Genomic DNA, 14,321 nt, shown 5'->3' on the forward strand with positions numbered 1-14,321 from the left:
AGATCATTTACAGATGCTTGGACGTCTGTACCACCATAAGCTGTGAGGAAACACAACTACCAGAAAAGCCACAACAAAGAGTCTCCATGCAGTTTGCATTGGCAAATGGCAGAATGCAGTATCTGATGAAAAAAAAAATGAGTCAATTTGGGTGAAATGATCATTACTGTTGTACAAGTAAAAAGAAAACCACATCTGCTCTTAAGCATGTGGTGGTAGTGTTATGTCCAGGGGCAAAAAAAGTGACAGTAGATTACACTATATTACCAAAAGTATTGGCTCACCTTCCTTGACTTACATATGAACTGAAGTGCCATCCCATTCCTAAACCATAGAGTTGAATGTTATGTGGGCCCACCTTTTGCAGCTGTTACAGCTTCAACTCTTCTAGGAAGGCTGTCCACAAGGTTGAGGAGTGTGTTTATCGGAAATTCTGACCATTCCTCCAAAAGTGCATCAGTGAGGTCCCACACTGATGTTGGTGCAGGAGGCCTGGCTCTCAGTCGTTGCTCTAATTCATCCCAAAGGTGTTCTATGGGGTTCAGGTCAGGACTCTGTGCAGTCCAGTCCATCCACACCAGACTCATCCATGTCTTTATGGAACTTGCTTTGTGCACTGGTGCACAGTCATGTTGGAAAATAAATTCTTCCTCCACCGAATTTCACATTCGGTACAATGCCCATTCTTTTAGAAGTTTTTTTAAAAAACAGTCTGCATGCTTGATTTGATACACCTGAGGGCCAGGCCAAGTGATTAGGACACCTGATTCTGATCATTTGGATGGGTGAGCAAATACTTTTGGTAATATAGCACACCACCAAAGATTGCATCCATACAGCTCAAAGTTTGGAGGTTCAAATGTTTTCCACACAGACAAAAATCAGTAACATGTCTCCACATTCGTCAGAAAAACTTTGGCAGAAATCATCACGATTTTCATTCTTAGAATAACTTATATTCAGCTCTGACTTACCTAAAAATAATGTTTTGTCTTTACATCCTTATACTGTACACTAAGGTGAGATAACAGTGAAAGCTGGAGGGCTTGATACATACTTAGTGTCACTTTTCAGCTAGTTTTGAATCAAGGAGACATTGACGACTTGTAGTTCACACACTCACTTATTCGTGTTCATGTTTCCTCTCTGCCCTGATAAACGTGGTCCAATGTGTCTGAACGCATCCGGTGGCCTCTTTTTTTTCCTCTCTGTTAACGGTTTAAGAACTGATTGTTGAAAGGTTTAGTTTATGAACATTTCAAACTGTATAGGTGTAGCTTGCAATATAACTGATTCAGGATTTTAGCTGGTGATATTTTACCTATAATGAAAGATTATATACTGTAGCTAGATTAAGAAACAAGCGTTTTTACTGAACTGAAATTAAGTAATCTTCAACTATTAATCTCGAGATGAAGCAACATATAAAAGTCATAAAGCTTTTTCTTATGAGGGGCCCTATAAGACATTATTTATTCTGAACCATTCACATTCATACATTCTTGCTCTCACAGTCATATATACTCTCTTTCGCATACATATATTCTCTTACGCATCCATATATTCTCTCTCTCACATTCATACATTCTTGCTCTCACAGTCATATATACTCTCTTTCGCATACATATATTCTCACTTGCACATTCATATATTCTCTCTCTCGCATGCATATATATTACTTTACACATACATACATTCTCACTCTCATTGTCACTCTTAAAAAAGAATGTATGTATGTGAAAGACAAGTATATATGAACGTGTGAGGAAGAGTTTATATGTGTGTGTGAGAGAGGAGTATGCATGAAACGGAAGTGACTTTGGATGAAAAGGAAGGCACTTTGAATGAAAAGGAAGGCACTTTGCATGAAACGGAAGGCAGATGATTTCTCGTGCTCTGATTGGACGAGAGGCCGCCACCTCCCATTTTGAACACACTCTAAACCCTATCACTTGTACTGACTCATAACTATTAAGGTTACACAACTTAAATGTCATTTTGTAGTTGATTCAACTATAAAGTATTAAGCTCTATCAAGATTTTTTCAAATTTAACTTAACAGTGCTAAATATTTTAAAGCTTATTTGTATCTAGCACTCAAAATTTTTAAGATCACTGAAGTAGCGTCATGACGTCATCACGTACTGGTGGGAGGGTCTTTCGTTTTCTCTACGTTAGCTCAAGTGGCCATGTTGGATTTGCCGAATGCGAGTATGCGACGTTTGAAATTGAAAGTCGAGCATTTTATTTTTCTGCAAAGCGTTGCGATTTCGTCCCGCTTCAAGACGCCCCAACCTCGGGTTTTTTTTTTCATCCGCCTCATCGCTGATGGTGCCGTCTTGTCTTCAGCCCTGATTTAATTTGGTAAGTATCGTTCATGGTTTATTTTGAATGAATGCTTTAAAAATGCTCTTATACTACCGTAAATGTGGTTTACTGTTGTTTAAACATATGTGTGTTATGATTGTTTTAGAGCTTAATGTGGCAATGCATACATGATTAGTTTGTCATAGCAGACGTATGGCGAGCCAAACCCAAAATGCATTTCTGCCCGTAAGTTACGACAGTGATGAGGTTGTTTTTTTTTCAGAGGTAGGTAGAAATGATCTGTTATGCTGCAATCACACTAAACATGATCCGCGTGTGAAATTCTCGTTGGAGGCCTCTGTCTGTGGCTAAAGTTTGCTGCTGGACATTTGTCCAAAAATGTCACTCAAAGCCTCTAACGGTTGTGTGGGAGGAGCTACCGCCAACAGTTTTAAGCCTGGTTGCTACATGGAAGCATTGGGTTTTGAATGCAGCTTTAAGCTTTTATAAATCACTGATCTCCGTTATAAAAAAGGTTTTTGTAAAAATAAATTAATCAACGTGCTCGTGTTGTGTTCAGGTACCGAACTACAGAGTGTTCAGTGTTTCACCTCAGGTAGACGCCAAGGCCAAGGCCAGCCAGGTAACTTGTCTCCTGATCAGTTATTTGTCTAGAGCTATTTTAAAAAAACAAAAAATGCAATAGGTTGTGTAGTGCAATAAATGTTTTTTGATCAGAATATAATTTTTTTTTTTTTTTTTTTTTTTTTTTTTTTTTTTTTTAACTTGTCCTGTCCAACAGCTAGGCAAACAGATGAGAGCTGAGGGCCTCTTGTGTTGGACATATTTTATTCTAACAAGAGGGGTTATTCATCTTCAGACAAACCAAAGGTATGTCTGAATAAACCCCTTTTGTAATTGAGGCCAAACTTTATTAATTTCAATCATGTTTGAAAATCTTTGGTGTTGGACCGGACGGAAAAGGAAAGAGGGGAACAAGAGAGAGGGACGTTAGAGAGAGGGGGGGTAGGAGGGTGATAATAGGAGGGGAAGGGGGGTAAGACCATGAAGCAGCATAGAGCAGGCAGGTTTACTGGTTGTTTATCGTTACGGTACGGTTCAAATGTAGTACAAAAAGGGCGGGGCCTGTTCACACACACTCAAATATTATCAACACACCTGCTAGCCGCAGAAATGTCCACATGTCAACATGCACACAAAACAGATAGTGTTCACGAACGCATACTTATGCCTTTAAACCAACTAGTGTGAAATCTTTCATTCATTCAATCATGCAAACTATTAGTGCAAAGGTGAGCTAACACCTGTGCTCAGGTGAGTGTTTATGTTCTTCTAAAATGGATGGTGGAATGTGAAAAGAAGGAGGAGGAGCGCCCAGCCACCCCCACACCCATACCCCCGCCGCAGCAGCAGCGGCAGCCGGAATTCCCCCAGCGCCACACGGGAACAGGCAGGGAACAACCGCCCCCCGGGCGACCAAGACCGCCACCCAGGCCAGGGCCAGCAGGACCGCCGCGAGGCCCCCAGAGCCAGAGAGCAGGGAGGCGCAGAGGGAAAGAGAGCGCCGCCCCAGCCCAGCCAGGAAAGCAGCCCCCGCCGCGCCGGAAGAGCCCAACGCAGGGCCCCACCGGAGAGGGACGCCCACAGCCCCAGACGAGCACCCCACCACCACCCAGGAGTTCCGGGCATCCCCCCGCCCCGACCCCAGGTACGAGCCAGGACCCCCCAAGGGAGACCCGCTCCGCACTCCAGGCAGCCACCCACCCGGCCCACGGTTGGTCCAGGTAGGAGCAAGGCAGGGGCCCGCCGCCCCCGCCCAGGAGGGGGGAACCCCGGGGAAAAAAGGGCGGCCCATAAGGGATGTTATAAATATGGCCCGACCAGGCTCGGCCATGTTGGAAGTTTGGCGGGGCCCAGCGCCCAGGGGCAAGGACCAGGACCCACCCCCCAGGGACACGAACACCCCCGGCTCAGGTGTAATATGAACCCCCCCACCGTGCGGAGAGAGCACCGCCGGGCCCAGGGAGCCGGCACCCAAGGGACACGGCCGCCATCGCCAAGGGGCCCACACCCCCCACCAGGGACGGGGTAGGGGACAGATGGACCCAGGTCCCACCTTCCTTGTAAAATGTGTGTGCGTGTATGGGTGTTTGAGAGGGTGTTTGTGTGCATGTGTGTGTGTTTATGTTTGAATGTATATATTGAAGGGGGAGGGGTGTGTGTACTAAGGGGGGTGCAGTTAAAATTGGCGAGTAGGGCACTAAGGGGACATCTCCTGATTACTCACAGTGATGTCCCCTCACCCTCCACACCAAGGGGCCCTAAATGTCTAAGGTGCGGTTAAAATTGGCGGGTAGGGTGCCAGGAGGACATCTGCTGCTTGCTGGCAGTGATGTCCAAGCACCCCCCCTACCAAGGACCCTACGTGTCTAAGGTGCAAATAAAACCGAAAGAGGGGGGGCCCACTCCATACGGCAACCATAGGAGGGGGGCCACTCCCAAGTAGCCCCCCCCCAAGGCGCATCGCAGGCTAAACCCCCCACCCCCTCACCCTAATATGAGGTTATATAAGGAAGGGGGTAAGTTGGGGACAGCTGGTAGACTGTCCCCCGGTGGTCAAACAGCCGTCCCCCAGCCCACCCCCAGCAAAGGGGCCAGGGCCACCCAGCCCAGGGGCCCACCCCCGGAGGCGCCGACACCCCAGGCCCGGCACCACCCACCCCACACAGAGAGAGAGGAGCCAGAAAGCGTCGCCCCCCCCCGGAGCAAGCCCAGGCCCCCACCCCCAGACGCCGGCCCTAGAAGAGCTCTGGTCAGGCCTCGACGGGACCGAGGAGGCCAACCGGCCGAGGCAACCACTGATTGCCTCAGCGGAGACCCCGACCCGCTAGCCCCCCCGACCCGTACTAATAATGGGCCCCCCCTCCCCCCCAGAACGCCCCCCCACAGGACAGGGCCGACAAGCCCCCCACCCCACCCCACCCCAGACCCCGCAGCCGAAGCGGGTGACACCCAGAGCGACCGGGGGCCCCGAGAGGGTTGTCCCGTCCCGTCCCAGAGCCAGGGAAGGGCCGATCCCAGCCCCAGGTGCAGATGGGCAGCCCATCCGGCGCCGCTGGGCCCCCCCCACCCGAGCAGGGCCCCCCGCCAACCCCCCCCAGCACAGGCAAAGGGACCACCCCCCCAAGCCAAGCCAGACCACCACCCCACCCCCCCACCACGCACCCCCACACCCAAGCCCAGAGGACCACGCAGCGCCCCAGCCCGCCCCACCCAGGCACCGGACCCGACCCCCCGACCAACGGAGCCCCCCACCGCCCCCGCCAGGCACCGGAAGCCCCGACCCCCACCCCAAACCACGGCAGAAGGGCAAGGAGCAGCGACGACCAGGCCCTCCACCCCCTAAGTCATGGAGTCAACCACAGGAGACCAGAGAGACTGAATTCTTTCAAAGTTACTTGAGCTTTGGGCTGACATTTTTTCCAAGCTGATATGATCAAACAGCAGATTTCTGTGTTGACTTATGTTTATATTTTTCTTGTTTTTCCAATTTATTAAAATAGTTTTTTTGGCAATACAAAGAGTTATGAAAATGATAGATGCTAATCCTTCTTCTATATCGATGGCACTCATGTCACCAAGCACACAAAGTGACGGTGAGGCAGTGATTGAAACCTTAAGCCAGACTGATAAATCGGCACATACCTGCTGCCAGAGAGCCCTGACAGGAGTGCAGAACCACAGTGCGTGCATGTAGCTGTCGGGTAGATTATTATCACAGTGCTCGCAAATGTCTGAGTTACTGAGACCCATCTTGAACATCCTCTGTCCAGTGTAGTAAATTCTGTGAAGAGTTTTGAGATGGATTAGCTGCAGATTTGGACTTTTTGTCAGTTTAAAGGTGTTTAGACAAAGTTCTGACCAGAAGCTTTCATCTGTGCTGATGCTCAAATCTGCATCCCATTTTTTTGTTGGAAGGGCAATATTGTTATCTAAATTACATAAAAGTTTGTATATTTTGGAGAGAGTTCTATTCATTGAAAAATTAATCAGAGTGGTAACTACATCTGGTAGCTTTAAATCGTCGTCTTTAATTTTATACTTTTTAGTAATACTTGATTTAAGTTGCTGATATTCCAAGAAGTTATTTATTCCATGTTTGTCTTGAAGTTCCTGGGGGGTTATGAATCTTCTATCAATAATTACGTGCTCTAGTTGTTTTATGCCCCCTGCTTGCCAAGCTGGGAAGTGAATCATTTTTTTGTTAATAAGGATGTCCGGGTTGTTCCAGATGGGTGTCATTTTGCACGGTTGAATTGATGATTTTGATATTTTGAGAAATTCCCACCAGGCTGTTAAGGTGGCATTTATATTAATGCTTTTGAAACAATCCTGTTTTTTAACTGTTTGGCTAATAAATGGTAGCTGTGACAGGTTGATCTTTCCACATAACACCTGTTCCAAGTCTAACCATGAGTTGGTTTCTGGATTATTTTTTAACCATTTTAAGATATATTGTAATCTATTTGCAAGAAAGTATTTGTGGAAATTAGGTAGTTCTAATCCTCCACAGCTTTTTGCAGATTTTAAAGTTTTTAGACTAATTCTTGCAGGTTTGTTGTTCCATAGAAAGCTTGATATGGATGAGTCTAATGTTTTGAACCATTTTAATGGCGGTTGTGTGGGAATCATTGAGAAGAGATAATTAACCTTGGGTAAGATTTTCATTTTAACCGTGGCTACTTTGCCCATAAGGGACAGAGGCAGGTTGGTCCAGCGTGTTAGATCGTCCTGTATGCTTTTCAGTAATGGGGTGTGGTTTAGCTGCACCAGTTCTGATAGTTTGGGGGAAAAGTAGATACCCAGATATTTGATATTTCCTGTTTTAACTGGAATTGTGAGTCTTTGTTCCATATTCCTGTTGAGTGGTAATAAAACAGACTTATTCCAATTAATGGAATAGTCTGATATGGAGGAGAATTCATTTATGATCATTGCTGTTTCATTTACAGAATGTAAATTCCTTAAAAACAGTAATATGTCATCCGCATAAAGACTAATTTTATGATGGCTGTGTTTGGTTTTTATTCCTATAATGCTCTCATTCTGTCTTATTGCTGCAGCTAAAGGCTCAATGAATATAGCAAAAAGAGAAGGAGAGAGTGGGCAGCCCTGTCTGGTTCCTCTTCCAAGAAAAAACCTGTTTGAAGTCTGTTTATTAGTTCTAACTGATGCATTGGGGTTGTGATATAATATTTTGATCCAATTGATGAATGCTTCTCCAAAACCAAACTTATGGAGGGCAGCAATAAGGAACTTCCAATTAACTCTGTCAAAGGCTTTTTCAGCATCCAGCGATAGTACCGTCATTTCCTGTTTTTTAATGGTGGCAAAGTCTATTATATTAACTAGTCTACGGACATTATCATCCGAGTGTCTGCCTTTGATGAATCCAGTCTGGTCGAAGTGAATTATGTGAGGAGTGATTTTTTCTATTCTCTGTGCTAGTGCTTTGCAGATAATTTTTACATCTGCATTGATTAAAGAAATGGGGCGATAGCTTGAAGGACTAGTGGGATCTTTGTCTGGTTTTAGAAGAAGAATTATGTTGGCTGAGTTCATGTTAGGTGGCATTGATTGGCTCTCATTAATAGATGTGACAGTTTTATAAAATGTTGGTGCCAGTTGTTCCCAGAATTCTTTATAAAACTCAGCAGGAAAGCCATCAGGCCCTGGTGCTTTACCATTGGGCATAAGTAACAGAGCTTCATGAAGTTCAGACGGCAAGAGCGGAGAATCTAAGTTTGTGATTTGATCCTCATTTAGCCTGGGTAGGTTTACATTATTAAGAAATGAGTCAATACTTTGCTCTGACGGATTGATCTGCGGTGTGTACAGGTTTTTATAAAAGTTTTCAAATTCGTTATTAATTTTGACCGGGTCATGGGTGACATTTCCTGTTTGGTCCATAATAGAGGTGATTGATGATTTTTCTCTGTTAATTTTAAGCTGATTAGCCAGAAATTTGCCAGATTTATTAGAGTTTTCAAATCTTTCAAGTCGTAGCCTTTGTATTTGAAATTGTGTTTGTTTATTAATGATGTCATTTAACTGCAGCTTTAAATTTTTCAGATCTCCCAGAATGTGTTCCTGTGCAGAAGCAGCATAAGCAGTCTCCAGGGTTTTGATTTTATTTTCTAATTCTAATAAATCTGCTTTCTCTTTGCGTTTTTTGTGCGTTGAATAAGAAATGATTTTCCCTCTCATGACTGCCTTTGCTGCTTCCCAAAGAACGCACGGTGGGATGTCTGGAGTATTGTTGAAGTCTAAGAAGGTTGCCCACTCTTTTTTAAAGAATTCAAGAAATTCCTGGTCCTTTAACAGAGACGTATTAAACCTCCAGGTTGTACCAGAGGGTGTGGATTTTTCCCTAGAAATGTTTACAGAGACTGGTGCATGATCACTGATAATAATTGGATGGATATTGGAGCTTTGAATATTTTTTAAAAGAGAGTTACTGATTAATAAATAGTCTAAACGGGAGTGTGAATAGTGAACTGGAGAAAAAAAGGTGAACCCTTTAGTGCTTGGGTGACATGAGCGCCACGCGTCGCAGAGACCCAGATCATTCATGTACTGCTTTAGAATACTTGCAGACCGCCATGTACGCTGGTTTGCTGCTGTGCTGAGTCTGTCAAGTTCAGGGTCCAAAACAAGGTTGAAGTCTCCTCCTATAATGATTGTGGAGTCAGAGTGAACTGAGAGTGAGGTGAAGAATCTGTGAAAGAAGGAAGAGTCGTCAACATTAGGACCATAAATACTCACTATACAAAAGTCCTTATTCTGAATGGATATATTAATGATTACAAATCTGCCTTCTGGGTCAGTAACTGTATCCTTATGAGTAAAATTAAGATTTTTATTAATTAAAACAGCAACTCCTCTTTGTTTGGAGTTGTAACTGGCAGAGTATATAACTGGAAATTGTAAGCAGCACATAAGGTGATTCAAAGAATCTGATAAATGGGTCTCCTGCAGTAGAGCTATATCTGCTTTTAGACCATCCAGGTGATTTAACACTTTCAGTCTCTTTGGCTCAGAGCCAAGTCCACGCACATTCCAGCTAACGATGTTAAGACTGTTCATAACTGCTCTGACTGAAAAGGTGTAAAGCTAAGTAGTGCTTGTGTGCCAGTCCGTGTGCGCGTGCCCGCATTTGAGAAGCGCTGTGCGCGTGAACGTTTTCTGGTTATGTGAGCTGTGTGTCGCGTGCGTCCTATGAGAGCCTGTGTGAGGTGATTGCAGTATGTCAGCGTGTGTGTGCGGGATCGCATGTGCACGCCCCTGTGTGCGCTTGTGTGAGCGCGCGCCCGTTCCGTGCATAAATAAATACTTACCGAGGATGAGTTGCTTCCAGGTGATTTACGTATAATGAGGGGGGAGAGGGGGGGGGGAGAGTAAAGGAAAGAAAAAAAGAGATAGAAGGGAAAACGAAAACAACAACAAAACAACAATAGAAACATCAGTGGGACTGAGGTGACGAAGAAAAAAAAAAGACTGTTTTCCTGCGATCGAGGTGTGGATTATTGATGATCCGGTTTTCCATTCATTGAAGTAAGTTTAGCGGGTTTCTTCTGGGCAGCGCAGATGTTCTCAGCGCGGATCTGAAAGCCTTCAGCACAGCCAGGGGGTGATCTCCGGGTCCCGGAACAGCCGTCCGTCCACGTACAGTTTGTCAACGGCCACAATCGCTCTCGAACCAGCAGCAAGATGCTTCCTCCTCAGCGGGAACAGGATCTTCCTTCTACGGAGGATTTCTGCCGGGAACTGGTCATTAACGCTGTAATGCGTGCCTCTCAGTTCCCGTCCGCGGCCCTTCACCAACTCCTTCTGTTTGAAATGTTCGAATTTAGCCACAATAGGACGCGGGCGCTGGTGGTCGGACCTTCTTCCTCCGAGGCGGTGAACCCTGTGGAAGGAGATCTTCTGCACCTCCTCCTTGGGGAGCTTCAGGTGGACCTGTAAAAAGGATCTCACGGTGGCTTCGGGGTCTTCTCCTACCTCCTCTGGAACCCCCGCGACCACTAGATTGTCCCTCATGCTCCTCGACTGAAGATCCAGGAGGGTTTCCTTGATGGATCGGTTCTCCTCGGAGAGACGGGCGGTGTCACTGCTCAGGGTCTTCACGGTCTCTCTGAGGGCCTGGTTCTCCGCTGCGAGCTCCCGCACCTGCTGCTGGCTGAATTCCAGAGACTCCCGCAGACCTTGAAATTCTCTATGGAGGATCTCCAGCAGATTGAGGCGGCCATCAAAGCTGGAGAGCTTTTTGTCAATCGAATCCAGGATATCGCTCATTCCGCTGCCTGGAGAGGACACAGCCCCGGGAGAGTCCTCAGGCCGTTCACGCTTGGCGGAGGGGGTGGTGGTGGCGGTTCTGGGCTTCACCATGTTGCAGGTATTAAAACACTCGTCAATGAAATTCTCCAGGTCCTCCAGGCTGACAGAAGCTTAATACTCTTAACAGGTTATGTTAGTTAGCAGGAAATGTTTTAATATGGCGGAAAAATGAAACAAGATCGAAAATGTTTGTTCAAATGCTTACGCGCCGCCAAGTCGACTCACCACACTCGTCTCGCTGGGTCTCGCGATACTACAGCATCACGCGATCTGATCAGAATATAATTGAAACATTTTTTAACATTGAAAAATCTCTTTTGGACTTTTTCAGATACTGAACTTCAGAAACTGAACTTCAGAAAGTTCACCAGAAAGTCACCATTTCACCAGAAAAGAGGTGTCAGTGGGTGAGTTTTATACTTATTTAATATATTCATCCTGAACTATTACCATTATTAGATTTATACGGCAGCATGGAAACATTTATGCACATTTTAACTAGCCAAAGGTCTAAATAGAGTTGAAATTATTTACAATTTAACTAAACATATTTAGATTGCAGGCTGAAGGTGGCACAATGGAATGGAGGTGCAAGTTGTGTTCTGTTACTTTGGCACTATGCAGTACTACATATAATACTGCAGTACTACATAGCAAATATTCCAAAGTGTTTCCACTGCCATGTATGTGGAAACACTTTGGAATATTGTCATGTCTTTATGACAGTATATTACAATAATAAAATGATGTTGCATTAGCACCATTCCATCATTTGAAACCATGAAAACTCATCTGTCAAGATCTGAAATGGATTTATGTAGAGTAGATGCAGTCAGAGGAAATTGTGCAGTTTTTACATGTTTGTGTAACTTAAAGCTGCCCTTTTCTGAGACTAAGTCCACCAAAACAGACAGGAACTGGCCAGCTTGGTTAGGATTTATGACCTCCAGGTGAATTTCTAATGTGCATAATTCAAAAACGGATAACAGCTGTAAGAAGCCAAGGTGTAACTTGCCTTAAAAATGACTTTGGGTCTTTGACCTGAAGTGGATCATGCCATGAACACTGTATTGTACTCTCACTAGAAATAGACATCTAGAAAAGGTATCATTTTATTATTTCTTAAAGTTCCTTAAATAAATATTGGAAGTGTTTGCTCTGCATTTGCTTCAAAGGTAATGGATATTTCTTTTTATTCTTTTAGGACCAGCGTGACGTGAACATGAGACGGGCACTTGTCCTCCTTGCACTTCCTGTTTATCTGCATGAAGATGCCTCCAACTTCTTCAAGACCTGTACAGTAAGTCCAAACGACTCCCTGTCAATGGTTTTCACTAATCCTTTAATATTGATTGAGATTTTATTGAGTGACATAATAAATAGGGCAATTGTTTGTAGTTTGTAAACTGAGTGATATTTTTAAATGGTTTTAAAAATGAGATGGAAGATGAAAGGCGAACATCAGGGACTCCTGATTGGAAGGAGTGGGAACATTTTCGTTTACCTTTTTCTGCTCCTGATCCATCATTATTTGAATAAAGAAAAATGAAGCTTTAGTCTTAAATTATTTTATAAATGTCCTCCTTCAGAAAAATGCTAAAGAACTTTTTAAAAACACAATTTTAATTGGAGTTGGTCCTTAAAACATCATAGCCAGTTGATTAAAAGCTAACAATGTTAGCATGAAAAGATTCCCATTGACAGATGGCAGGAATGTCAGTTTTGGACATTAGTGTGATGAATATCTTTGAGGGTCTGAACTCATCTGTGTTTTTTGTTTTGTATTTTCCAGAATACCAGACCTCACAGACACTGCTGTGGGTATCTTCTCAGTTGTCGTGGTGATGCTCCTGATGCTGCCGTCAGTGGTCCCACACATCTGGCTGACTAATCTCTTCTACTCTTTGGGGACATCTATGCTCTGGACCTACAGCACCCCAAAAAACTTGAACTTGCCTTCATATTTATTCAGAATGCTGTCTTGAACCTTGAGGACAGCAAACCACTGAAAGGACATTTATTGACGCTGAAGAATGTTTCGTTGAGTGAGTCTTCCAGAATGGACTATTTGTTGGTTTAAGTGTTATGTAACTAATGTGTTTTGTTGTGATCATTTGCTTTTTCTGCCGTACAATACAAAACCAACTCTTTTTGTCAATATGTTGTGTGGCACTCTTATAATGCAGTTTTATTGCACTTATTGTTTCGTCATCCTCTTGATATTTGTGCTTTTTTTTAAAGAGCAATTAAAAAAAGTGTATTATGCAATCACTATTGTGTGGCCTTCACGTTTGTTGGTTTTTATCAATGTTAGCCTTTAAAATGTAGTGGGGCAGTATCAATATCTCTGTTTAGAATACATTTTAAGCTGAAGAATTTTAAATATTTTCAATGCTACACATTTAATGAGTTAAAGAATTTATAAAGCATTTGAGTGAATTTTACATATTTTATGAGTTGAGTAATATAAAAATATAGTTAGTTAAAGCGTTTTTTAGTTGGAAAATATTAAAAACTTTAAGTAAATAATCTCTCTTTTATAAGTTGAGGAATCTTAATATTTTTTATATGAAATAATACAAATGTAAGCCAACTGACAATATGAATTTTAATAAATGTTAACTTAAAAGTTTTAATAATATAACTTAACTGTTGCGTAATCTGTTACACAATAATTTTTAAGTTCAGTCAACTCGCTAGGGATTACAGTGCAGACGCTAACATGAACCAGCAAGAAATCCCAAATTAACAGACTTGTGGTGTGGAAAGGTATGTTTTTCAGCTAGCAGTAATAATCAAAGTATCCGTTCTCTGTTTCAAAATGAGATTGCCACAAAACCGTATGTTATCTCATACTGGAACAGCTTTGGATGTAGAATTCAGTGGGAAAAGGTTTGGACCCTGCCACAAAAGTATTTCATCACCAATAAAATCAGAGAAATTTCTTTCAAAATTCTTCACAAATTTTATCCAGTGAAACATTTTTTTACTAAGTTTAAAAAAGATCTGGACATAAACTGTTCATTCTGTCATTCCTCACCAGAAACTGTGCCTCATCTTTTTTGGTTTTGCTCTTTCACTCAACTATTTTGGAAAGATGTGATACATTTTATAAGAACTCATCTATGTGAAGATTATAGATTATTTTACGAGCATATTATTTTTGGATATTTTACACAAGAAAGACTTAATGCAGAAAAAATATATGTAGTTAATTTACTTATAATTATGGCTAAATACTTTATACACAAGTGTAAATATGCCAACAAAAAAAACGTGTTTTATGTTTTTCAGAAAGAAATGGTTTTGTATGTGAACAGTATTAAATCTTCCACTAACAAAAAAGCTGTCAGAACAGTTGAAACATGGTCTCTCCTGAAACTTTAACAGATTCCTTTGCCTTATTATTTTTGTTTTCTTTTTGCATAACCTGTTTTACATGGTTATCATTATGTTTTTTTTGTTCATTCTCATGGCGAACGTGAAGATTGTATTTTGCACACAGTGGAGTTTTGTGTTTGGTATTTTGTATGTGCAAGATATTGTTAATAAAGTTTATTTTTAAAAAAAAACGAACCGGCAAGAAGTAGCCACGG

The sequence above is a fragment of the Oryzias latipes genome, chromosome 24, assembly GCF_002234675.1.
Source record: "Oryzias latipes chromosome 24, ASM223467v1".
NCBI classification, from domain to species: Eukaryota; Metazoa; Chordata; class Actinopteri; order Beloniformes; family Adrianichthyidae; genus Oryzias; species Oryzias latipes.